Genomic DNA, 26919 nt, shown 5'->3' on the forward strand with positions numbered 1-26919 from the left:
TTCTGCGGTGTTTAGGGAGTGTGTTTCTGCTTCACGAGTGTTGGAGGAGACTTCAAGCTTTCTGGCAGAGTTCAGCGCAAACAGAGACAAACACCAGTAAACACTTGAGCATTACTCAGGCTTTACTTGTGATAAACGTATATGTGTGTGATCTGGACTAAACTGGTTTCATGATCTGCTCAGGCTGGTTTTAGAGAAAAACATAGTTCAGCTGTTCTCGCTTTACAATAACGAGGATATTAAACCATAACGATCAGTGATGTTTTATCACTCTAATCATGTTTCTGAAAGATGCTCATCAAGACTGCATTTATTTAATCAGAAGTTCAAGTTTAAATATTTCACTATTTGATATAATTGTTTTCTATTTGAATATAAATCTCTAATTTATTTCTTTGATCAAAGCAAAATTCTTTCAGTGTCACATGATCTTCAGAAATCATAATAATATACTGATTTAATGCTCAAGAAACATTTCTGATGATTATTATTATTATCCATCATCATCAATAGGGCTACACGATTATAACAAAAATCATAATTGTCGATTATTCCCATGAAATTATAATTGCGATTATCACAAATTTACCATTGTTTGAATCAATTGCATGCAGTATTTTATATGAAGACAAACAAGTGAAAAGTGCTTTTCAACAGTATTAAGCCTCAACTATACATCAGAGTGGTTTCTTCTTTAAATAATAAAAAAGTTAAAATATTAATGTTTTTCAAAATAATAACAATGTGTTTCTTGAGAAGTAAATCATCATATTTTCATGATTTCTGAAGATCATGTGACACTGAAGACTGGAGGAATGATGCTGAAAATACAGCGGAGCATCACAGAAATACATTACACTTTAACACAGATTCACACAGAAAACAGCTAGTTAAAATCGTAAAAACATTTCCAAATTATACTGTATTTTTGTGAGCAGAAGAGACTTCTTTATAAAAACATGAATATTCTTACTGTTCACAAACTTTTGTCTGTCCATGTAACTATCATCAAAACTTATGATTCATACAAAAAAAAAATATATTTCAGGGGTTTCGAGGCATTTTCAGATCAGCTAAAACCATTCCAAACCATTATTTCCAGCAATGAAAGTAGAAAATTGTTCATTTTCATAAGCAATTTTGCCATAAAGCAGAACTGCGAGTCACAATAAACAAATCTGATCACGCTGAAACCCGACTTCTTCAGATTTACTAGTAAAAACGGTGTAGAAAATGTGGAAAAGGTCTGCAGATTGTGTCCGGGCCAGAACATCAGTCATGGTTTGACTGGCTCTCGGCTCCAGAGCCGTTTCCTGCTCTTGGCAGATACAGGACAGCATTTATCCTCAAAACTTCTCGCTGATGTACAGAGCAAATCCTGTTCTTTACAGCAGGTCATGTGACCTCAGAGGAGCACACACACACACACACACACACATCAGGACCTCCGCAAACAACAGATTAACATCAGCTTCCAGATCAACTCAAGTTCAACAGCGGAAATATTTACTACAAACTTACTTAACAATATAAGGGTGAAACCTGTCAAGAACTTCTCTGAGTCACATTTCATCCCAAAATCAAGACCAACTAAAACCCCGGCATGTTTTTTCTCACTTTTTTCTTTAGCTTACACACAAGTTCTGGAAGCATGGCTCCACACAGAAAAACCACAAAACATGCACTCACCATCCAAGAGGATTATGCATCTCTTGTGAAAGCAAACACTTCTTTCAGAACGGTTTTAACTCTTGTAAAAATACTAACAATCCAAATTCATCCCCAAAATCAAGATTGAAATAAACCCCCAATTCTGGCAACAACAGCGTAAAAAATGATGTTATCGTCAGCATTTCTGTCCTGTTTTCCAGTAACAATATCTAAACATTCTCAAATTAAGATCCATTTCCTGGAGAAGGAAAATCCTGTGACCCCTGAGCAAAATTAGGTTAGAATAACATTGCTTTGAAATGTGTCTAAAACGTTCAGATGTCCTTGTCGCGGTTACAGAAAAAGTTCTTCCAATGTTCTTCTAACTTTACTTTTCCCTAAAACGTGGCGATTTGAAGGTTTGTTTTTAAATCTACTAAGAGCGTTCAAATGTCCAGGTTTCTTGTTACAAATAACGTCATGAAGACATTTTGAGAACACTGATCTGGTAATGTTATGAGAATGTATGTCAAATATTAATAAAGCAACTTTTAAATAGTGTAAGTCGTGAGTTTCTTTCCCAGTCTTGTTCTACGTATCAAAATGAAGTGAGTTTATGATCCAAAACAATCGATGGTGTCACAAAAATACATTTTGAATTCAGAAGGAAAACAAGATTTGCATCTTCGGATGGAAACAGTGCATAAACATGGATAAACTATGGCAGGTAAACGTGTGGACTCTAATGCTGGATTAACAGGATTGACTTTGGGGTTTCGGCTCATTATTGTCATTTAAAAAGAGAGTTTGCAGTGGTTTGGGTCAGGAGTCGAGCCGCTCTTACCTGCGTCGTGCGCTGTGATGATGAGCGTGTATTTGTCCTGGGTTTCTCTGTCCAGCGTTTCGGATCAGGTTCAGCTGACCGCTGGACCGTAAGGCTGAATGCTCCCGCGTCGTTCCCGCTGCTCAGGGAATAACTGATCTGACCGTTACTGCCCAGATCATCATCACGAAGCCACCACCTGCCACACAACACAAACCTGCTTTAGGATTCAACACCAGTCCCTACTGAACAAAACAATCATGCCATCTCACTTTCAAAGCCCACACAGTGAATTAAAGGTCAAATACAGTTCATTGTGTATCCAAAACACCATTAATATCCAGAAAAAAAGAAGTAAAATATTTTATGTGTAATTCAGGACTATTCATTATAAGCAAGGTTGAAATACACCAGGACTCTTATTTTGAAATGTCGTTGGTTTGCTACTTCCAGCTGCTGATTTCTAAACACGATGGAGCTTAAATATGCATCTTGAAACCATCTACCAACACCATCAAGTAAACACAGTCATAATTCATCAACAGTATAACATAAGCAATCATTTGGCATAAATGCGTGATATTCATTAACTGTGAACTGCTCTGAAAAAAAAAAAAAACTTCAATTTTAGGATAGTTTCCAAGAAGTTTCCATTTCTCATTTTCATTAAACTTAACTTGATGTACTTAAATAAAATGTTAAAATCAACAAACAAAAAATAACAACCATAATTTATTAATGCTACTACAATAACAATGTTAATCACCCTGAAAAAGATGACTACGATGTAATATTTTAAACACTTCATTATGTTTTTAACTCTAGAGTTGTGCAGTAAGAGTTGCATCTAAGAAGACATTTCTCATTTCTCATGGAAAACAAGCCATGCTTCAGTTTAGACACCTGATGGAAAACAAACACTTTTACAATGAAAATGGCGTGATGTTACCCCAAGAAACAAGTAGATGATGATAAAAAATGATCACTCATTAGCTTACAGTATATTCACATACCCTAATATCGTATAAACATACGCGTTTTGTCACTCCTGAAACACTGCAATATATGTGTACGTCAATCCTTTTAAAGGCACAGCAAAAAAACTTTAAAACAAAAATTTAAAAATTTAAACTCCTGTCTCAATCAATGACTGTAACCACACACTGCTTAATGAATCTCTTATTTACATCGTGTCTATGCTTTGTTTGTTTGTTGAGGATTTGTGAGAGTGTAGAAGTCAGATCTACACAAATCACACAAATGACCTATTTTGGATTTAAAAAGGCAAATTTCACCAAAAGGTGATACGTTTGCACCCCACCAGAGATCGTCAGTGTTTCTAATCAGCTTTTATATAACAAGCCATCAAGTAACGTTCTCACAACTTTCGCTATTTTTTTAAGTTATACAAGTCCTTCTTAAAGTAATGTTTATGGAAATTAATTATACGTTCATGAATATTTGATTCTCAGAATGTTGAGAAAAAAACGTTCCGAGATCAACAATCTTGAGTTATTTGTACTTTGAACATTCTAAGAAACGTTTTTGTTATTTTTTAAATGACGTTATAATCGCAACAAGAAAACTGGGCATTTTAATGTTCGTATAATATTTAAAACAAATGTATGGGTGCAAAAAAATGTACTAGAACATTATAAGATACGTATCTGTAATCTTTAAATGATGGTGAAAACAATGATGTCTTTATGAGCTGAATGTGTTACTCTGTGTAGTTATTCTCATTCTGTGTTGTAGGTCTGTAAAATGCCTGGTTTGGGTTCAGTGTTGGTTTGCGTGAGACTCTGGCGCTGGCACACCTGAGGAGCCGTGACTCCAGCTCATTTCACTCTCAGGTGAGGTTTGTTTTGACTCGGACACTGGAGACCACCCTCACTATGTCATTTGGCCGTGGCATATTACCTTCAGCGTTTACACTCGGTCACCCTGCGCTGGGAAGCCAGCATTTATCATTCCAGCCTCTCCATCAAACACGCAAGCCATTCCAGCTACAGAGCGTGGTTTGTGCTGGGAATCTGCTCTCGCATTTCTGCACGTTACAGCAAAAATTCTAAATGATGTAGAACCAAAGCCGCCCAATCTAATGAGATGAACTAATGCTATCAGCAATTTCCCGCCAAAGTCGTAATTACAAGTTTGTCACATCGGACACTGGGTTCATTCTTGCCTATTAAATCTTAATAGAGCCAAAATGTACTGAAGATATTTAGATACTGGATTTACAATATCCAACAGATTTTAAATATATTTAGAATCACAAATTCCAAATTCAAAGTATTTCTCCCAATATTGATTACACAAAATAGTCATTTTGAAAACTGTCAATTTCTCCTTCATAAATCACTTTGGAAATAAGCATCTGCTAAATGCATGATTAAAAACATATTTACTTTAATTTTGGAAATGCTTAAATTTTTCCATTAATAATTTACCAAACATACACCAAATGTGACCTCAGAGGCTGTTTGTCAATTTTCAACTAGTTCCTCTTTCATAAATCACTTTGGAAATAAGCATCTGTTAAATGCATGATTGTAAATCTATTTGCGATAATTTCAATAGCATAAATGCCATGCACTTGCCTGTAGGATGTTCTTGGGCAGGTTTCCTAAGTTCTCTTGTACGCTGACGCTGTATGGTGAGAGCTCAAACACAGGTGTGCAGTCGTTAACGTCCAAAAGCACGATGTTAACAGTGGCGCGATCCACTCGAGGACTGCTGCCGCGATCCGCCGCCTGCACCAGCAGAGAATACGCAGAACGCGTCTCACGATCCAGCAGCCTCGCCACAGAAATCACTCCCGTCACCGAGTCGATCCGGAAGTCTGAGTTCAGGTTCCCTCCGGCGATGGAGAAGCGCACCTGGCCGTTGGTTCCCTCGTCGGCGTCGCTGGCGAACACCTGCAGGACGTCGGTGCCACTGAGCGTGTTCTCCTCGATCTCGATGTCATAGATGTTCTGCGAGAAGCTAGGCGTGTTGTCGTTCACGTCCAGCACGATCATCGTGACCTCCATGCTGGAGGAAAGCGGCGGCTCGCCTTTATCCGTGGCCACGATGGTCAGCGAGTAGTTGGCCATCTCCTCGCGGTCCAGTTCGCCCACCAGAGTCACGCCGCCGTCGATGTTCCCGATGCTGAATTTATTCCCAAACGGCCCTTTGAGGGAATACTCCACGTAGCTGTTGGGGCCGCTGTCAGCGTCGCTAGCTTGCGCTGTGAACACCAGTGTATCCACCGGCGTGTTCTCTTGAATATACGCCGTCGTTTGCGATGTGAATGTGGGAGAGCAGTCGTTGACGTCCAGGAGGATGATGGACACCTGTGCGGTGCTGGTGAAGCGGCTCATGGGAGACGGAGCAAGGTCGTTCACGGTGATGACGAGGTTATAAAACGACTGTGTCTCTCGGTCCAGAGCTTTCCTGGTCTGTAAGACGCCAGTGTTTGTGATGGTGAACTGTGACTGAGGGTCTCCTGAAGCGATGGTGTAATGCAGCTCCGCATTCGGCCCTGGAAAACAACACTAATGCTATTATATTTAATTGTATATATATATATATATATATATATATATATATAACCCTGACTTAAACTAATCTAAAATTAAAAACTTAAACTGAAATTAAATATTCAAGTTAAAGTTCACATCTGACAAAAGGTTTGGGAAACTGTACGTTTGAGTATTGTGTAGTTAGTCCATTTCTAAACAGGAATCCTGACTTTGGCTGTTAACAGCGCGGATGTGAAGAGGGATCTCTGCAGTATAATGTGTGTTGTGTTTGTGCAGACGTGTTACAGTACAGCGAGTGTGTGATACAGATCTGCTCCGTTCACAGTAAATGAGCTCTAATTGAGCGTCTGTAATGCTGGCCGCTCATGTGGAACCACACTGGCCTCGTTTACTAAACACACAGGGGTCAGAGGTCAGGGGTCAGGAGGCTCTCATATGGTCAGAAACGTGTTGAGGACACTGTGTGCTCATGAACACACTTACAGAAGAGCGGGAGGAAAGCCACAGGCACAAATGTAGGTCAGCATAACCACATTAGAGTCAGAGACGGGATTCTCAACAGAAACATGTGTGGCTCAGAATCCAGCCTGCAGCTCCTTTGTGCCACATATCTGCTCTTATTTCCTTTTATTCATTTTGATATGACCCAGACATGATCCACCCAAACCCTGCCTGTACTAAACTAACCGCAGTCTGAACTAGACCAGACTAGCCTGAGTCTAAATACTGTGTTGAAATGTGCTGACTTTAACTTTTTTTGTTGAAGAAAACCACATAAATGTTGTTAAAAACAAGGAGTAAATGATGTTTTGAACATTCTTACACTACAATGTGATTTTAAATTAATTTACTGTTCTAGAAAACAGAGTAAATAATGTAAGAATCAGCCAAGATGGCAAAATGTTGAAAATTGCAACTGCAGATATTTGTTTTCATTTCATTCAGTGCAGATGAACATTTTTCATCTAATTAAGAAAAATAAAAAAACAGTTAAAACCTAATAAATAATAATTAATTAAATAATAAAAAAGTAAAATAAAAATAATTAATTTTAAAATAATAAAAAATAATAATAATAAAACCTGTAACCATGAATGAAATTGGGGTTTGCATGTTGATTTAAAAACTAATATTTAATTAAACCACAGGAAAGGAAAAGAAAAATGTCAATAAAATAAAAAAATCCAAATAAAATAAATGGCACAAAAAATGTACAAAATAATGTATAAATAATATTTAAAAAATAAAATAATTTCAAATGTCAATAACAAAACCCTTTTACCCATGAAATTGTTGATTAAATGATGGAAAACCAAACTTAAAATCTCAGTTGAATATTTTAGGCTTGTATTGTAGCGTCTCACCGTCGTCGGCGTCAGCGGCGCTCAGGCTCAGGACGCTCGCTCCAGGACTCACGCTCTCCAGGACCGAGCTGCTGTAGACGGAGCTGCTGAAGCGTGGAGGGTTATCATTGACATCCAGAAGATTGAAGTAGACCCTTACAGAGCTGGACAGACCACCTCCGTCCCGGGCCTGGACCGTCAGGATGAAGTACTGCTGAGACTCGTAGTCCAGCGCTCGGCTGATGTTGAAGACGCCGGTGACGGGGTTCAGGAGGAAGGTGGCGTCCTCATCATCCTCCTCTATAGAGTACGTGATCTCTCCGTTTGATCCCGAGTCAGAGTCACTGGCCAGAATCGCCGCCACGATCGAACCTCGATGGAAAACCACAACAAAAACTTAGTAATTATACAACGATGTTCAATGACCAATCACCAACAAGCAACTGGAGTTTTAGTGAATGTGCTTGTGTTGATTCTGTGATTATTGAAAGTTTCTCTGACGCATTATGAAAAATGTAGTTTTTCACTTGCGAATTCTGCCATTCAGCTTGATTATATATATATATATAAGTTGAAATAATGCAGTCTGATGGCTTTATCAAAAGAAAATACCATTAATTAATAACCTCGGAGCTCACGGCCTTTGACATGAAACCTACAAATTAACTAGAACTGAAATAATAATTTTTGTAATATAACTACATAATATTTAATTAAAAAAACTATGACTAAAACTGAAATGAAATAAATAATATTAGTAATATTTAACTTTAATTTTTTTAATAAAACTAATAAAAATATCAAAAGCACATAACCAAAAATTTGTTTGGTAAAATGAAAATGTAAAATGTTACAAATTCACACATTTAATGATGCATGAAGCATTAACTATATTAACTATATTATTAATATTATGATATTTAAAATAATATATTGACTTAAACTATAACTGAAATAAGAAATAAATTAATATAAATTAATAGAACTAAGTAGTCCTATTTAATAGTAATATTTAACAAAAAAATATTTTGATAAAAAAAAGAAGCTAATTAAATAATAATAATAATAATAATAATATTTCATGGTTTATCAGTTACTGTTAAAAATCAATTTCACCATGAGTTTTTACTTCCAGAAGCTTTGTGCCTCATTACGTGATATGAAACAACCACGTCTGATCACAAAAACTCATTTCAGACATTCGACTGATGTTATGAAGTTAATTTAGAGAAAAAGCATGTTAATAAATGATATCGTTGTTGGACAACAGGTTTGAAAACACTCAAACACATGCAAAACTGTACTGTACTGTACAGCCCTGACCAAACCAGAAGGAGCTCCTCGTTTAGCGATAAACTCTTCCTCAATTTCACGTCCGCCTTCCATGATGTCGCACACAGAAATATGTCAACAACTACACTTTATCGTTATTATCGTGGGGAGAGTTTTTACCAATATATCACAAACTATAAGATATCGCCCATCCCTAAAATATGCGCAGTACACAAACATATAGTATGTCATCAAACTTTTGAGGCTCTAGCGGTTAATAAACAGAACTGCTTGCGTCGTGCAGAAGAACATCGTAGCCGGAACTACTTCTCTCTGTTTATGTCTATGAAGAATCACAAAGGTACTGGGTTACTCCGCCGCGGTATCCCCGAAGCAATCTAAAATAGTCCGAATATAAACACTTATTATAGGTGCACCCTAGTGATTCAGGACAAGCTAAAAACGCGGTTTGGAAAATGGATTCATGGTGTACTCACTTATTATGTTCATTTTTCTACATTTTGAACACAAACAAAGTTACGGACCGCAGCTCTGATTGGTTGTTTCTCACCGGGAGCGATGGATTTCTGCAAATGGCAATAGGACACTGGGAGGAGCCAGAGGAGCTTGATTTTGTCACAGATTATCTGTCTCATATTCTACTGTCAGGACATAATGACAGGTTTAATAAATATGTAAAAAATATATTTTTACCAAAGTTCCCTACTGCAGCTTTAATCGCGATTAATTGCGATTAAAAGAACTCTGTGAGACTGATCCTCATCATCATGTCTCATACCTGGACTGGTGTCCTCGGGGATGTCGAAGGAGTAGACGTTGCGTGAGAAGTGTGGCGTGTGATCGTTGACGTCGCTGACGGTGATGTTGAGCCGGACGTCGGAGGACTGCTGGCCATCGTCTGCTCGCACCAGCAGTGAGTACTTGGATCTGCGCTCGCGGTCCAGACGCCGGATAGCCGTCAGCTCGCCGGACTCCGGGTCGATGGAGAAGCTGTCGTCTGCGCCGCTGATGATGGAGTACGTCACCAGAGCGTTCGCTCCCTGCACAAAACACCGCTTCAGTCACAAACTTCATTCAAACAGGAGACAAAACTCGATTTATTTTGATCGATTTTTCAGAAAGCAAGTTTCAGAATGTTTAGATATTTATACTGAAAATCAAGACAAAATTATTAAGAAAATAAGTAAAAATGATCTCTGTGTGTAACATCTCATATTCACACATTTAATTTAAATAAAGCTGAAATAAAATATGAATATTGCATAAAACACTTGATAATGAGAAATGTTGTCTTGGCAACTTACTAAATTAAGTTTACATTGGAGCATTACAATTACAGTATTTTTCAGACTATAAGTCGCATCAGTCCAAAAATACGTCATGATGAGAAAAAAAAAACATAAATAAGTCGCACTGGACTATAAGTCGCATATTTCGAACCAAGAACCAAGAGAAACATTAACATCTACAGCCGCGAGAGGGCGCTCTATGTCCTCTGTGTAGACTACAGGAGAACTACAGGAGACGTTAATGTTTTCTCTCGGTTTATGTCTCTTAGTTCATTTCTCTCGGTTCATGTCAAATTAATTTTGATAAATAAGTCGCACCTGACTATAAGTCGCAGGACCTGCCAAACTATGAAAAAAAAGTGCGACTTATAGTCCGGAAAATACGGTACTTGAAATAATAAAAACTAAGAAATAAAACTAATAAAAATGTGAAAAACACAATTTTTTTATTAAAATGTAAATAAAACTAAAATAAAATAAAAAAAGAAATAGAATAAATGCATTTTTTTTATATATATATATAACTAAACAGCAATATTGAATACTAATATTTAATTATAAAAACTTTTTGAACAACACTTTTTATTACAAAAAACTAAAATGAAAACTGGAAATATAAAGATAAAAGCTAATTCAAAATAAACGGTCTATAAAATAAACGTGTCTGTGCATAATGTCAAAGTTTCCACACATTTGCTTAAATAAAATAAAAAAACCTGAAAATATAAAAATAACAAATTCAAAATATTACTAAAAACTATGATATTATATAAATAATATGAGAATAAATTATCTGAATAATAAATATGTCTGTGCATAACATCAAACCTTCACACATATGCTTAAAATATAAATATTAAATGGAACATCTTGAGAAATGTATTTAAATCATTGAAATCACTAGCTGGAAATAAATGATAGAAACTAAAATGAAAAGTGAAAATATAAAATAAAAGCTAATTCAGAATATTACTAACAACTATAATATTATATAAATTATTCTAAAATAGGTGGTGTGCAAAATACTGAAACAAACATGTCTGTGTGTAACGTCACACATTAACTTCAGTTTACAGCAGGACCAATTAGTGAGAGTGAAAGGATTTCATTTCTAGGCTGGTGTTGTGTTTCCTGAAGTCAGATCTGCAGTCTGCCGAAACACAACCCCACATATACAGCACACGAGCGAGAGAGAGAGAGAGAGAGAGAGAGAGAGAGAGAGAGAGAGAGACAGAGAGAGAGAGAGAGAGAGAGAGAGACAGCACTGAAGGGATATACGCTTCCTCTATAAATCCAGCTAATGGATCCCCTGATCCCCGCGGCTCTCAGACGCTACACATCTGATCCTGACGAGCAGAGAATAACGCCAGCGACAGATCGGGACGTCCAGGACTGAGCGCAGGACAATACGAGTTCAGAGACGACAGCAGATCAAAGAGCAGCAGATCAGGATCCGGTTACAGAGTCACCGCAGCATCGCCTCTCAGACTCAGACTCAAGTGAATATACTGTGATCAATCAAAGAGTACAGCTCTGGGCTCCGAACATTTTACTGTAAGACATTAGACATTTTACTTTCATTTTACACTAAGCTGAAAAAAAAATACATTTTTTAAAAATAAAGCTACAATAAAATATGACTAGATTAGATTCATATAAAATATGACTAGATTAAATAAATGAATTAAAATGAGAAACTTGACCTTGGGAACTAATTGATATATATTTATATAATAAAAACTAAAAATTAATAAATTGATAAAAAAAATATACAATAAATTCACTAAAATAAAACAAAACAAATTGAAAACTGAAAATATAAAAAACAGCTTATTCAAAATATTAATAAATAACTATAATGGTATATAAATAATTCTAAAATAAAAATGGTCTTTAAAGTAGGCTTACATTTTTATGCTACATATATTATTGTAATAATAATTTAAAAAAAAATATTCTTATATATTTGTTTTTATTTTGATCTTAGTTTTTTTCCCATAATATTTTCATTACAAAAGTATTTTTTTTATATTTAAATATTTTTCTTTATTATTATTTTTACATTACTACATGAAACACATAATATTACTTTTTTCATTGCAACTAGCTGAAATACAGTAAAGTCTACTTTAAAAAAATACATATTTAATTATATTTGAGTTTAAGTAATGTTTTTGAAAATGTTTTTTATTGTTTTGGTTTTACTTTTGTAGTTAACTATAGAAATCTGCATGCATTTTACTATAATAAACACACAAATATCCTAAATATATTTCCTTGAACTATCCTTTATATATGTATTAACTCTTTAACCAATATATGCACATACACACATTTAATGTTTAATGTTCAGATCCTCTGAATCCTGTGTTTTTCTCTGAGAAAATGTTGAATGTGATTCCTGAGCTTCTGCTGCAATAGATCAGAGCAGATCTCTGGATTTCCCATCAGCCACCTGGAGCCGCCCACTCTTCCGGCCGCGGACGCTGAGCGCTCAGAACTGGATCTACAGCGACCGAACGACATACGGAAACTCACTCAGAGAGAGAGAGAGAGAGACAGAGAGAGAGAGAGAGAGAAGACCTGCTTCCTCTGACCGACTGACCGCACTATCCTCAACCTCAACCAGCACAACACATCCTCATCAGACACATGCTCACTCAAACAAAACAACACAAACAACTAGATCATCTCACTGCCAAGGAAAGCAGTCCTCATTTTCATTTATCTAAACGTGGTGTACTAAAATAACAACAATTAGAGATCTGGACAGGAATAGCCCTGGACTCCAGTCACACAGCCCAAACATCCCAGAATTCCTGCCCAGCGTTCCAACATCACATTCAGTTTGAGCTGTTCAGTTAAAAACACTGAGGACAAATAGGAGAGGGGAAAAACATCACAGATCCGATCACAGCTGCTCCTCCTGGACTGATTTATACTCATTATATATTTATATAGTTATATCGAAGCAATCTTAAACTTATTTAAAACATTTAATGATTAATTTAAATTGTAAACTGACATTTTAATGATTAAATCAATCGCAATTAATATTTAAAAGAAGCCTTTTTTATATTCAGGCTCTTTGATTATTGTGTCGTCCACATTATTCTGGACTACGTTTCTTGGACTGTGTTTGATGCTGCAAACTGGTATTTGTTATCATATGTTATAATAATCATAAACACACTGCTCGTTTAACATTAATTTACTTGTTTGCAGTCATGTGCATGACTAATTATTCTAATTACAAGTGTTATTCCATAATATTAATTACTTTAATCAGTATTTTGATTTAATCTAGCTTCATTAATTTTGTTATATTTATTCATGTTGAAATCACAATGTATGTTTATATTTTTTATTTACATATTTTTAATTTCATTTATTAGAAATAGAAGTAAACATAGATTTATTTTAAAATATTAAAATTATAATTTATAATATTTTATTTCAGTTAACATCTAAATTTAAGAACAGCGATTTTAATTGTTTAAGTTTTAGTTATTTTAGTACATCAAATTAAACTAAATGATTTCCCCCCCTTGGCAACTAGTATATATGTTTATTTTATATATATTTTTTCAAGTATATGTTTATTTCATTTGAAGTAAAAAAAACAAAAAAACAATTTAGTTCGTTTTTTTATTAGTTAGTTATAGTTTTAGCTTGAACAATCGCGCTAATTATCTGCTCTCTAATGAGAAGCCCCGCCCCTAACACCACCTGTCCAATAGCGATCAGCCAATCATAGCTCAGGGCTGTGACTCTGTTAGTTGTCTGTATATGTGAGTTTGAGCTCACTGGTTTACTGTCGCAGTGTTTAATAGTTCAGACTGAACACGAGATCAGTAGACATGAGCATCATAGAGTTTGGGGGCGGGGCCACACAGCAGCTAGAGCCATCATCATCACATCAATCATCATGAGTGACAGCTGTGGTCTGTACCTCATCTGCGTCTGTGGCCGTGAGCTGCAGGATCCTGAAGCCGTCACTGATGTTCTCCTGGATGGTGATGTCCAGCGAGTCGGAGGGGAACACCGGTGGGTTATCATTCACGTCCTGCAGGGTGATCTCCACCTGAGACAGACACAGAGACATTAACACCCTCACAATCCTGATCTTCACACAGAGACCCAGTGCTGGCAGAAAACAGCCCCTCAGACTTCACATCTAAAACTGTCCTAACGGGAAAAACAGCATGATAGAACACCAATGCAATACATGGTTTTACATGTATTTTTTTTTATTTATTCTTCCTTCCTTCCCTCCTCATCTGTTAAATGCAAGAAATATATATTTTTTATAAGTTTCAGGCAAAAAAACAACATTCATGTAATTTTTCAAAAACTTAAATTTTACAAAAGCACAAAGCTGACTGTTTCAACTTTGCAGAAATCAACCCTTGCCGTGTCTTAAACCACTGTAGTTTAGTGTCATTGAGATTTATCGTATTGTAGTGTTTATTAATATTTAGATTTGTCAATTGTATTTTTTATTCAGTCTCTTGGGTTAGATTCCGAGCAAATCGATGAACTGACAAGTTATGCATTTAATGCACTTTGGATGAAAACATCTGTCAAATGCATTTACATGCAGCTTAACATTGTAACATCTGACATTTCTTGCAGTTATTCATGAAATTTACTAGTGTTTCAAAATATTTCAGCAATATTATTTCAGCAGCGCAGTAAATTACTGTAATATAGTGATGCCTTTTACTCTCATCAGTCAACATGGATTGATTTTTGTCTTCTGAAATGTTCCTTGTCATCTTGCAATCACAACATATTTCTTAATTACAATTCCATCCACACATGAATGCAGCATTAATATAGAACTGAGCTGTTCAACAACACTGTCAAACGCGACTCATTCAGTCAGATTCCACAGCGACTCATGATATTCAATAACTCAATACATCTGCAGTTAAAACACATAAAACCAGACGAGCAGAGCGGCCAGATCCCAAAACTCACAGCTCCTCTCATCCTGAAGAACTTTAATATCTGCTGCATTTAACATCACAGAGCCATGAGCTCAGAAAAACACCAGAGACAGATTCGGTGTTCACTGCTTCATGTTATTCTTCTAATTCAAAACGGGAACGTTCCCACAACACTCTGACAATGTTCTCTCAATGCTATGAACAAACGTTATTCCAGTAACATTAATAGAACGTTCATCCAAAGTGATCTGATCTTTAATAACCTTCTCAAAACGCTACAAAAACATTACTTATACATCGTTCATGGAACGTTTTATTGAAACATTAGTTTGATGTTTGTCTAAGATGCTTTAAAGAACATTCTAAAGTAACGTTCCCCTTAATGTTTGCTCTAACGTTCACATAACCTAGAAATGTTTTTATACATTTAGTTTTTTTCTTAAAAGGAATTAATATTAGGGTAAAGCTGTTTGCAAATGTTTGCTTTTGAGATGTGTTTGTGATATTTTGAACACAGTGCTTTATTTTGCAAGAGGCATTCTGTATTTTGTGTTGCAATGTTTTGAAAACGTGTGAAAAAAATAACTAAATGCTGTATGTTTTGAATGTTCCGAAATAGCGTTTTCATAACGTCAGCAGAACGTTCTCTGGCCTCCGTACAGAGGTGGAAAGCTGATTGTTTTCTCAGCAGCGTGATCCGCGTCGTTCAACGCCAAGAATAACGCAACAGAAGAAGAAATATGTGTCCGCGCAGCGTCCTCCTCGCGCTAAAGTCAACAGACATGAATATTTACGCTGCACTCGTTCGCTCTGAAGTGTAAATAACCCCAGCGCATCTTCACGAGGGACGAGGAATAATTCAATCCACTGATCTGAGATTACCCACAATCCCCTGAGAGAGTCGTATCAAAGCACAGGCCGCGCAAAAACAGCGAAGAGCGGGGAAAACCTGTGTGTCTAATGAGAATTCACACAGGTGAGAGACATCACACACACACACACACACACACACAGATTGAGTTTCAGTGCTCGGCGTCTCAGCTCCAGGTTGTTTGACTCTATTATTAAACAGCCGTCTCTGGTGTGTGTAGTATTCGGCTGAAGTTACAGATAGAAAGGTGAGTTTCAGTTCACCTCACTTCAGCAAACTAGCTTTGTTTTGACCAAAACAGCTTTAATTGATCCTTCAGTTCGACAATAATTCTCCTTCTGTCTGTCTATTCACCCTACAAACTATTTTTATGATTTACGATTAATTGCAAAATAAACTAAATGCTCCTCATAGCCATCAAAACAGATCTTTTTAATAATTATTACGCCTATTATTATTATTATTATATTACTATTATTATATTTTCTAAATAATAATAAACTAATTATACAATATTATTATTATATAATATGTATATTAATATATATACATTTATTCACATTTAATTCAATCTTAATTAATAGCTTTTTTATCTGCTTATTTTTTTCATGAACTTAACATTTTCATGAAAAATGCCTAATAATTTCCAATAAAAATAAAAATTATTTATTTGATAAATTATTTAGAAATAATAATAATAATTTATACACCATACAAATATATATTACTGTAAAGTAATACATGCATACGTTTATCTATGCATTAATATGTATATTAAAATATATTCACATAATTCATGTTTGATTATTGGCTATCTATCAACTTTTCATCAACTGTTTTGTTTTGACATTTTTGTTTATAACAAATAAATATTTATTATTTATTGTTAAAGAATTGCACAGTAACATTTAGTGTGCAATATTTGGCATTACATTAGGTTATTTTGTGGATTTCAGAGTGTTTAATTTTCTTTAAAGAAATAAAAAATCCAATTTTAAAAAGCGTAAAAAACAAGAATCAGACCAACCGGATCGAATTCACGACTCATGTGCAAACACAAGTCATTTTGAGATCATTTGTACCTGCGTGCATGCGTTCGCTGTGTTAATGAGTGAAGCAGAGCAATTCACGCTCTGATTGGACATGATGTCATTGCTGATGATGTCAAGGCATGAGGTCAGGGGTCACACGTTTGATGTAAAGAACACGAATCTGTGATAAAAGGCACACGCTCTCACACCTCATCATCAGCGAGGTGCTGCGCACAAATGAAATGACTTCACCGACAGCAGAACACGTTTAAATTAAATGCTGCGGAACAAGAGCCAAAATACAAGACGTGAGAAAATCAAAGAGTCCAGATTCAGAGCGGAGAATCAAAAAGGGTCATTTCTGCTCCACCATACTCCGACAAACAATGGGATTTCCATCCAAGTACCTTCCTGTCAATCAAACCAGTGCTCAGACGTTTGACGATAAACTGTGATAAGTTAAGATCGATGAGTTTTAAATCAAATGTGCTTTACAAGCTTCAAAAAACAAGGTTCATGTTACTGTACTGTATGTTTCTGAGACACAGCTGAGATACAGTTTCATGTTTTCATGTGGTTTAGTCTGATATCAGTGCGTCTCAAATCATGTGAAGCGTTACCAACATTTACAATAATGACCTGCTGAAACAGATTCAGATGAACACAGAAATCAGTGAAAGAGTCTCAACTCTGTAAAGCCTGAAGATATGTAATCATCTTTTTTAAGTTTGAGCCTTTAGGCAAAAAAAGCTTGCATTTGTGTGTTATACACTGAACTAAATTATAAATGCAACACTTTTGTTTTTGCCCCCCCTCCCCCCACAATAGGCCTATATCTATCAATTATTGTCCACAAATCTGTCTAAAGCTGTGTTCGTAAGCACTTCTACTTCGCTGATATAACCCATCCTCCACACAGGTGTGGCATATCAAGATGCTGATTAGACAGCATGACTATTGCACAGGTGGGCCTTAGGCTGTAAGAAATTACACTAGAAGAGCTTTGACTGGATAAATCACTCTAAACTCTCAATAAGAGACAGAAGACGAGAGACTGAGAGAGAGACAGCAGAGTTTGACCGTTTATGTCATCAGATATGGTCCAGTGGCTGTATAGGGTTAATAAACAATCATCCCAGAGGTTGGTGTTTATTCACACAGTAGTTCTCTAAATCTACCTCAACATTTAACTGTCTCAGAGACACAAGATACAGCAAACACACTTCTGCGCATCTAATCAGTCCCTGATGGAGAACATCAACTCCCATCATGCACTGCCCTCAGTCAGACGTCACATGACAGCAGTAAAACCAGTTCATCAGAGCATCTGAAGCACTCGAAGGGTTAACACTCGACTCAAATCATGAAAATCCACCCTGTCTCTGGTTCTGTGTCGATGAGCGGCGCTGAAGCTGATCTGGGTTCAGTCTCAGACGTGGAAAATGAACAGAGAGAAATGTTGATGTGTTTAACATGAGCGACTCTCGATGAGGCTCTGCCAAACAGACAGTTCCCCCCTCGCTGAGACTATTCACGGAAAACAGAGAGAGGGAGAGAGGAAGGATGAGGAACAGAAAGCAGCGAAAGAGAGCGATGCTTCTTTCAGTAACTTTAGACAATGAGGCTCGTCTGTTTCTCGTCAGAATGGAGTCGTTAATCTTCATTAAGACGAGTGTTTCATGGCCTTCAGTTTAGCAAAGAAAACACTCGATAATTTAATAACTATATTCTTCCCTCTTCTGATTACCTCCACACACTCACTGCGTCCCACCTTCAGCTGCTGGTCAACAGGACACACACTCATACACACACACTCACACGCACACACACACTCGCACGCGCGCACACACACACACACACACACACAGATGACATGCTGTTTGTCAGGGTCTAGTAACTGTTCAGTCATTGTTTCCCATCTAATTGTTTCCTCATGGATAAAGTCCAGTCCTTCCCTTCCTCTTGTCTCATTAAATATCATTTCATTCAGAAATCCATCACATTGCTGAAGTCAAGTGTGTTGCAGACACTGTTTCATGTCGTCTAGTGCTGCTGCACTCAATTCTTTAGTAGATCAATGATCAATCAATTATCACCGAAGGAAAAAGGTAGGGCAGGACTAGCTTCTGTGCGTCAGTTTTGGATTGGATGTTGAGAAATGGGGGCGTGGCTCTCAATTGATCTATCTTATGTACCAGAGTCCTTATTAACTAAAACTTAATAAAAAATAATAATAATAATCGTAGGGCTTTGCAATTAATCGAAATTGAGTCGCACTTAAGATATTTTCCACAAATCACACAGCGCTAGTAAAAAACGACAGGCAGACATTTAAAATGACTATATGGTACATCTTTCTGATTAAAATGATTTCTTATTAATGTTTTGATAACTTCGAATGAGATGTGTGTGGTGTATTCCTCCTGTGACCGGGTCAGATCTCTGAGTTCAGAAAGAGATGTTTTGTTCTCATTGTGTCTTCATCTTCACAAGATCATTTGTAAGCCATAGACGTGAGTGTCTTCCCATCTTTCTCACGTTTGCTTCAGTGAAAGTCAATGAGGAAGAACAATCAGTGTGAATCTCTTTCAGAGAGTCGCCTTTCCATCTCTCTCTCTCTGTCTGTGCATCTCTCTCTCTCTCTCTCTCTCTGTGCATCTCTCTCTCTCTCTCTCTCTCTGTGCATCTCTCTCTCTCTCTCTCTGGATGTGGGGTCGGTCAGGAGGTCAGAAGCCGGTGATTTGTCGTGTCTAAGGTGACGGTCTGGAAGCGCTCGTGACCCCGGGGTCGTGACCTGACCTCAGTGCAGTGCTGTCATTCGTTATTTGACGTCTTTCTTTGAGTTCCTGTGCATCAGACTCCTGTGTGACGCTGGTTTAGTTTCTGGTTTAGAAAAATATCTTGATGAAAACACAATTAAATTCAATACAAGAGCATGATGATTTCAATGCAATCTCATTTTTTATAATAAAATTTAAAATAATAAAAAAAAGTATTGCGTTAACGCAATAACTGATTTACGCCAAGAACTATTTTAATCGCATGTTAACGCAGTTTTTATTTTCATGAAAGTCCGTTCTTCACTGGCTCTGAATACATCGTGGGTCACAGGAGGATGCTCCGGATCAAATTATTTAGGCTAAGCTTCAACATTAACCTCATCACTGTTATTTTAACAAAAAGAATGCAACGAGCTCGTAATCATGACCTTATAAGTTGGAAATAGAAAGTTTCCGATAGCACGTGAAGACAGCGGAGAAGCACTCACTCAACACAGTGGAGTGAACCATTTAGTTAACTTTGTGGTTTATTATTTTGAGTCATATGGGACACGGTAACACACGTCCCTCTCACAATATATTGCTTTACACATCTATCGCTTTTGCCGCTTAGAAATATTAAAGCAATCATACAGCACGTATCAGAAAATCTGCGCTTTTGAAAATCTGCGTTGTTTTGAGTCCGATCGAGGCTCTGGACTCAAGGTATATTGTTTTTCTATAATGAACTATAAAAGCGTTAATGTCCTGGCAGTGACAAATGGCTTGTTTTATATTTAATTTAATTACATTAATGTTATAAGCTGAGATTTACGCTACAATAAATGGTTTAACTGCTACAATGTAAAAGGAACACTGCTCCTTATTTGTTTAAAGTGTTTGCAAACCAAATATTATTACACTTGTGTTCATATATTCATATGCATAACAATGCGATTAATCGCGATTTTTTTATTTATTGCTGATTTAATGCAAAAATCTGTACATAAATTACGTGAATACATTTTAATTATTTATTTTTTAAAGTCTTTATTCTGAATTTCAAATGAGCAGAGTGTTATTTGAACACAATGACTGTAAAAATTAGCGTGCGTTCTGATTCTGATTCTCCATTAATGTTTCAGTCGTCTGACGGTGGGAAAGAGGCTCTAAACTCACACTTCCTGTCACATTAGTCTGTGTTTCCCAACAAAGAGGCCATTTGTTTGTTTGTGTGTTTGTTTGTGAGGGCTTGTGTGTTTCTCAATGACCTGTTGCCATGACCACGAGAGAATTAACACACACACACACGCACACACACACACACACACACAGGTAATAATCACAGCTAACTGCAGCTTTCACTAAACCTACAGCTCAATCCAAACACAGATTTCTCTGCATGTGTCTCATTTCTACTCCAGTCTGAGTAACTCTAAGTCAGACCACTTTATTTTCACATTATCCTTAAAACATTAAGTTTATATCTGCCAGTGGGGTCAGAAAAATAATCTTTGCATTGAATTAAGTTTATTTTACTGACTCCATTAAAAGATATTTGTGTGTTATATGCAAAAACTCACTACATCTCAATCTATCGCAAGCACAACAATGGCCTTTTTTCTTCATGCGTGATTGCGATCACAGTCAAAAACAGCAAGACTGAGGATTTTCAACACAAAATATGGCAGTAAAACTCATCGCCGTGAGTGTGTGTGCTTGTTGTTGGGTTAGGAAAAGAAAGAAAAGAGTGTTGGAGGAAAAAGAGTAGGCTTGTCTTGTTTATGCTGAAGCTTCCTCTGCTGTTGTGTTTGGCAGCGGTGCTCAAGTCCGTCTCAAACGCATGATTTACCCGCTGCTTTCCTTCTGCTCAAACCGCGGCTCTCGCTAACGTTAATTAGTCTGTTTTGTGTGACGCTGACCAGTGCTCCACTACACTGGATCAGAACAATCACTACACACTCACGACTGGCTCTTCATCATGTCTTAATTCTGTCTGAGAGATTCTGTGAGTGAAGTGTGATCCAGACAGGTTTGGGACGCTCCCTCAGAAGACAGCTGCTCGTGTAGACGGCAGACGAGGGTTTGAACAGAGACTCAGAGGAATGAAGAAACTTCCCCGAGCCCGTTATATATCAGAGAGAGAAAGAGAAAATAAGTTATTATTATTATTATTATGACTAAATAAAAATATACAACAACATAAATATTATTGCATAAATATTATAAGTTCATTATTGAGTAATAATATTAATAATCTTAATTGTAATACATTTTTTATTGAAGATTACTCTTTCAAATTTTTAATAATAATATTTATTTTATTTTTTACAACTGTAAAATTACAATGTTAGCACTTATGAATTAACTTGTTCATTTTTAGACACTTAAACCATCAAAGTGTTATTTTGATAGAAGAGCGCGAGTCTTCGAAGCTGTTGATTTGTTCATTAGTGACCCTCTTTGCTCATTTGGAAATCACACAAAGACTCGTCAGGATTCTGGGTTTATTCTGATCAGTGGTACATCTCTGAGTTCAGCAGATTCTCCATTTCTCTCTGTCTAGGAGAAAGATCTGAGATGTTAAAGCAACCTCATCTCTGAGAGAGCAAGAGATGAGAAAACAGCCTGAGATAGAGATTTCTGAAACCAGCCCAAGGTGCAAAAACATCATCTGCATGGAAAACACTTAGAAGACACACACACACACACACACACACACGTTATCAGTCTTTACTTCACCCATAAATCCTCTGGATTAAAGCGCGAGAGAGACGCTGATGAAAGCGAGGCAGGCCTATAGAAATCCAAAGAAGTGGCCTTCTTTTCTCCACTTTATTCTCGTTCATTTGCTGTCGGACGAGGGAGGAATGATGGGACATTCTCAGAGAGGAGACTTCATTAATGCACAGTATTTAACAGCTCTACGTGTGTGTGTGTGTGTGTGTGTGTCCTCCATTCTCTAACACACACACACACACACACACACACACACACCGACCATCAGAGAGAGAGAGAAGAGCTCATCCGTAACATTCAGAAAGACTGAAAGTCAATGTGATAAAGAGAGAAAAGAACCACAGTGATTCAGTCCTTCTTCACACACACACACACACAGACACACACACGCTTTTAAAAGTTTGTGGGTCTTTTTAAAAGGAAATTAATGAAAAAAAAGACATTTCTAATGTAAAAAAAGATTTCTGTTTCAAATAAAAGCTTTTGTTTTGAACTTTCTATTCATCTGTGAATCATGAAAAATAAAATGTATCCCACTTTCCACAAAAGCATTATTCAGCACAAATGTGTTCAACACTGATAATAATCAGAAATGTTTCTTGAGCAGTAAATCATCATATGATTCTGATTTCTGAAGATCATGTGACACTGAAGACTGGAGGAATGATGCTGAAAATACAGCGGAGCATCACAGAAATACATTACACTTTAACACAGATTCACACAGAAAACAGATGATTTACATCAGAATAATATTTCACAGTTTTTACTGTATTTTTGATCAAATTAATGCATCCTCGGTGAGCAGAAGAGACTTCTTTCAGAGACATTACACAATCTCACCAGCCCCGAACTTCTGAAAGTTTGTACAAAACAAAAGTACTTTCATCTGTCTGATGATCAAATGTTTATTTTTGGGACGGACTGCTCCTTTAAGGTTGGTCTCAATGATCTGATCGCTGGAACAGATTCTGATGTTTAGTGTCTTCACAGACGTGAGTTTCTGTGTGTTTGTGTTGATTCATGAATTCAGTGAAACGCATCAAATAAACCCTGTGATTACAGCCCAAGAATGAAACCCTGAGTTTAACTTCATACGCAACAAATCCTGACACAGAGAGACTGGAAACAGTGTGTGTGTGTGTGTGTGTGTTATTAACCCCGCGCTCTCTCTCAGGACACTGAGCTGTAATCTGATGTCTCTATTAATGTCTGGTATAATGGGGTCTCAGGGACCACCGGAGGAGCGTCGGTCTCTCTCAGAGTCTCTTCATCACAATAAACTACAGGAAACCTCACAGTGTTACTGCAGCCATAAGATACAGACAAACTGACCCTCAGAGTCTGATATTCCTGATTACACCCATCAGCGTCAGAATAACTGAGATGACCAATCACATCAAAGATGGAGATGTGAGCCAGACATTTAATAATATCTGCCTTGTTTGTGACAGAAATGTTAAATGACCGACAGCAAAATCCAGTGATGCAAACTACTTTTTCATCAGTCCTTTAATTCTACAGTGTTTCATAAAGCACAGATCGTTTCAAAGCAGCTTCAATCAGTTCAGTTTAATGTTGATTTAATTCACTGCAATAACTGCACATATTGAAAAGTTGGTGTCATTATCCAAAAATAGTATATATCAATTAATGTAACGAGACAAGAAACATTTAAAGAGCCATTTTGAACATATTAGACACATTTTTATAAAAAAAACATGATTTGCAAATAGTTTAAATGCATTACTTAATAAATGTAAATGTAACTTTCTTTATTCCCTTTCATTCCTTTAAATAATTTTTTTTACAAAAATAATGTTTAAGACATGATTGCTGTTTGAATCTATGAAGGATAAAAACCTCACCCTTCAGTTAAAAACACATATTCCATCTTCTCTTTAATATTTAAGGTGATAAATGACAATCATTTACTTCCACTTAAACATTCAGCAATCACATGACAATCAGAGCTTCTTAAAGGGACAGTTCAGCAAAAAATGAAAACGGTCTCTCTCATGATGACACAGAGGATATTCTGAGAAACATTTCACCGCTTTTTGTCCACAGCGTACAATTAAAGTCAGTGGGGTCCATTGTTGTTCAAACCTCAGCGTTCTTCAAAACATCTTCTTTTGTGTTTCACAGAAGACTAAGTCATGGAGGTTTGGCATGATGTATTTTCACTGTTAGATGAACTGTATCTGACTCTGCTAAACTCTGCTAAAGTCCTTAAATAAAGAAGCATCACACAATTAGTCATTAGTAACTAATGACATGCAATAATACATGCATTTAATCACTGCTATATTCACATTTTAGTGAATTCAGTGCATTTCAAGCCAAACTAAAATAAAATAAAAAGGTTTTGTTTTCCTTAAGTACTAAAAACATAATTTCTTACAGCTGATTTCAAACTTTTTGTCTAATGTTCTGTGTTAAAAGTTCCCTTGTGCTGTGTTCTAAATCCACAATGCTTGTCCATATATATTCTGAGGTCTGATTAACACAGTAAACTTCAGCCGCACTGAATCCAAGTTTACTGCACTTGTACTACAGTAAAACACTGATCTGTCTGTAATGGAGCAGGATCAGAGCTGATAACAGAGCAACAGCGTGAGCTAAACGTGCGTGTTTGTGTTCGATCACAGATAGAGTTGTATAAATCCTGACCTCATGGTTTCCATCAGAATGAGATCTTCTCTATGCATCGTGTGTTTACGCTCTCAGTCCAAGTGAACGCACGAAACTCCGCTGACACACAACCAGCGCTTATAGTTCCTGCACAAATCTAACACTAATGCATGCTGAAAGGCCCCAGATCTGTCTGTCTTCTGCTGCTCTCTTCTTGACATTTCCCAGAGAAAACGAATCCTTTCAGAATGATGTAATACAGTCAGTCACCTAGAAATACACTGCAGGGTTTCAGCCAATCAGCTGCGCTGCCGAGGTCAGGTGACTTCACAGACAGCAGACAGGACAAATATAAGGATGATTGTGCTGGAAAACAGGACAGAAATACTGCAGCACATGGATATTCTAGATGTTTCTGCATTTTTTTCTTTACACTGCAAAATTTTTTTTTCTAACAGAGTATTTTTTACTTGTTTACGGTAAAAAAGATAACTACATTTTTTTTAAATAAAATAAATTCCCCATTCAAGATGCATTTACATGAAATGTAAAATGACAAAATAAAAATCTTTAAAAAATAACATAATCCAATGGAGAAACTTCTCAGAAAGCAACAAATTAATTTAATATGGCATGGTGCCTCTCAAGAAAATCTTGATTTAAGAATGTTTTGATATTCGTACTCGTAAAAAATCGTGCTGTAAATGATTAATCACGATTAAGCACATCCAAAACAAAAGTTTTTGTTTACATTATATATATATATATATATATATATATATATATATATATATATATATATATATGTGTGTGTGTGTGTGTGTGTGTGTGTGTGTGTGTGTGTGTATTTATTATACACAAAATAAATGTGCACAGTACACACACACATACATTATGTAAACAAAAACTTTTATTTTGAATGCGATTAATCAGTAGAAAACAATAAAAATAATAATGAGGAAGAATACTGTTTGCAGTCATAATTCTGCCACATTGATGGATCAAATATAAAGTCAGTGAAAGCTCATACATGCAGCTGCTGCTACGAGACCAACAGCGGGCGAAAGGTCTGATATCTGAACCCTGTTTATAAAAACACTTCCATATTCATGTCTTGTTTTGTCTTATTTCAGTTTGTGTGAGTGATGGTTCACGTCTGGATCAGACTCGCTCTCTGAGAGCCAAACGCTGTGAAAGACTCGTCCAACCCAGAGGAATCATTTCACATTGTTTCCTCTTCCATTATTCTTCAAGTCACACACACACACACACACAGTTGATGAGGTGAGCAGAATCTCAGCCGCTGCTTTGACTTGTGTTAAGTTGTGTGTTTTGTTTTTTTTCAATTTACAGCAAATCTTAAAACTGAATTCATTCCACCACTGGATGAATTTATGGTTCTTGCAGGCGTTTAGTTCCACCGTGTGATCTTTATGACTGTAGGGAGATGTACTGCATACTCAGTTAACAATACTGTGAACGTGCACTTTTTATCTGGCCTACAATTTTGGCCTGATTGCATGTTATTAGTTGAATAATTTGCATAAAAAAGACGTGATTTACACATCACAAGCAAAAATGCTGCTTGAGCAAAAAAAAAAAAAAAGTTGATGAGTTACATTAATTTCTAGAGGTGTGTGATATGATCAAAATCTTATTTCATGATAACAATATATATCATAAAATACTTTTTTTTGTTACTTTATTTCTGCTTTGTTATTACAAATACCTCATTTGACTTTTCTGTGCATTTGACAGTTCAAGCTAAATTGCTACGAAAGAGTGAATCGTTCAAACTGTTGATTCCAATGGATTCTGTTTCATACAACTATTTGAAATATGAATAAATTAAATAAAAATGTTTTCAATGTGACTTTTTAGTTGAAATAAATGTTCATATAAACATCCTCTGAAGTTTATTTTAGATGTTGCATAGACTAACTGAAAAAAAATATATTCGATTTAATTTCAGTTCAAGTATATTTTATTTAAAGTAATATTTGATTTTAAA

General features: G+C 36.3%; 1 pseudogene; it reads right to left on the reverse strand.

The window, feature by feature from the left end:
• Window positions 1-2494: 2494 nt before the first annotated feature.
• Window positions 2495-26919, reverse strand: part of LOC113082832 (protocadherin Fat 4-like) — a 42633-nt pseudogene continuing 18208 nt past the window's right edge.

This window comes from Carassius auratus, unplaced genomic scaffold (genome assembly GCF_003368295.1).
Source record: "Carassius auratus strain Wakin unplaced genomic scaffold, ASM336829v1 scaf_tig00036995, whole genome shotgun sequence".
Classification (NCBI taxonomy): domain Eukaryota; kingdom Metazoa; phylum Chordata; class Actinopteri; order Cypriniformes; family Cyprinidae; genus Carassius; species Carassius auratus.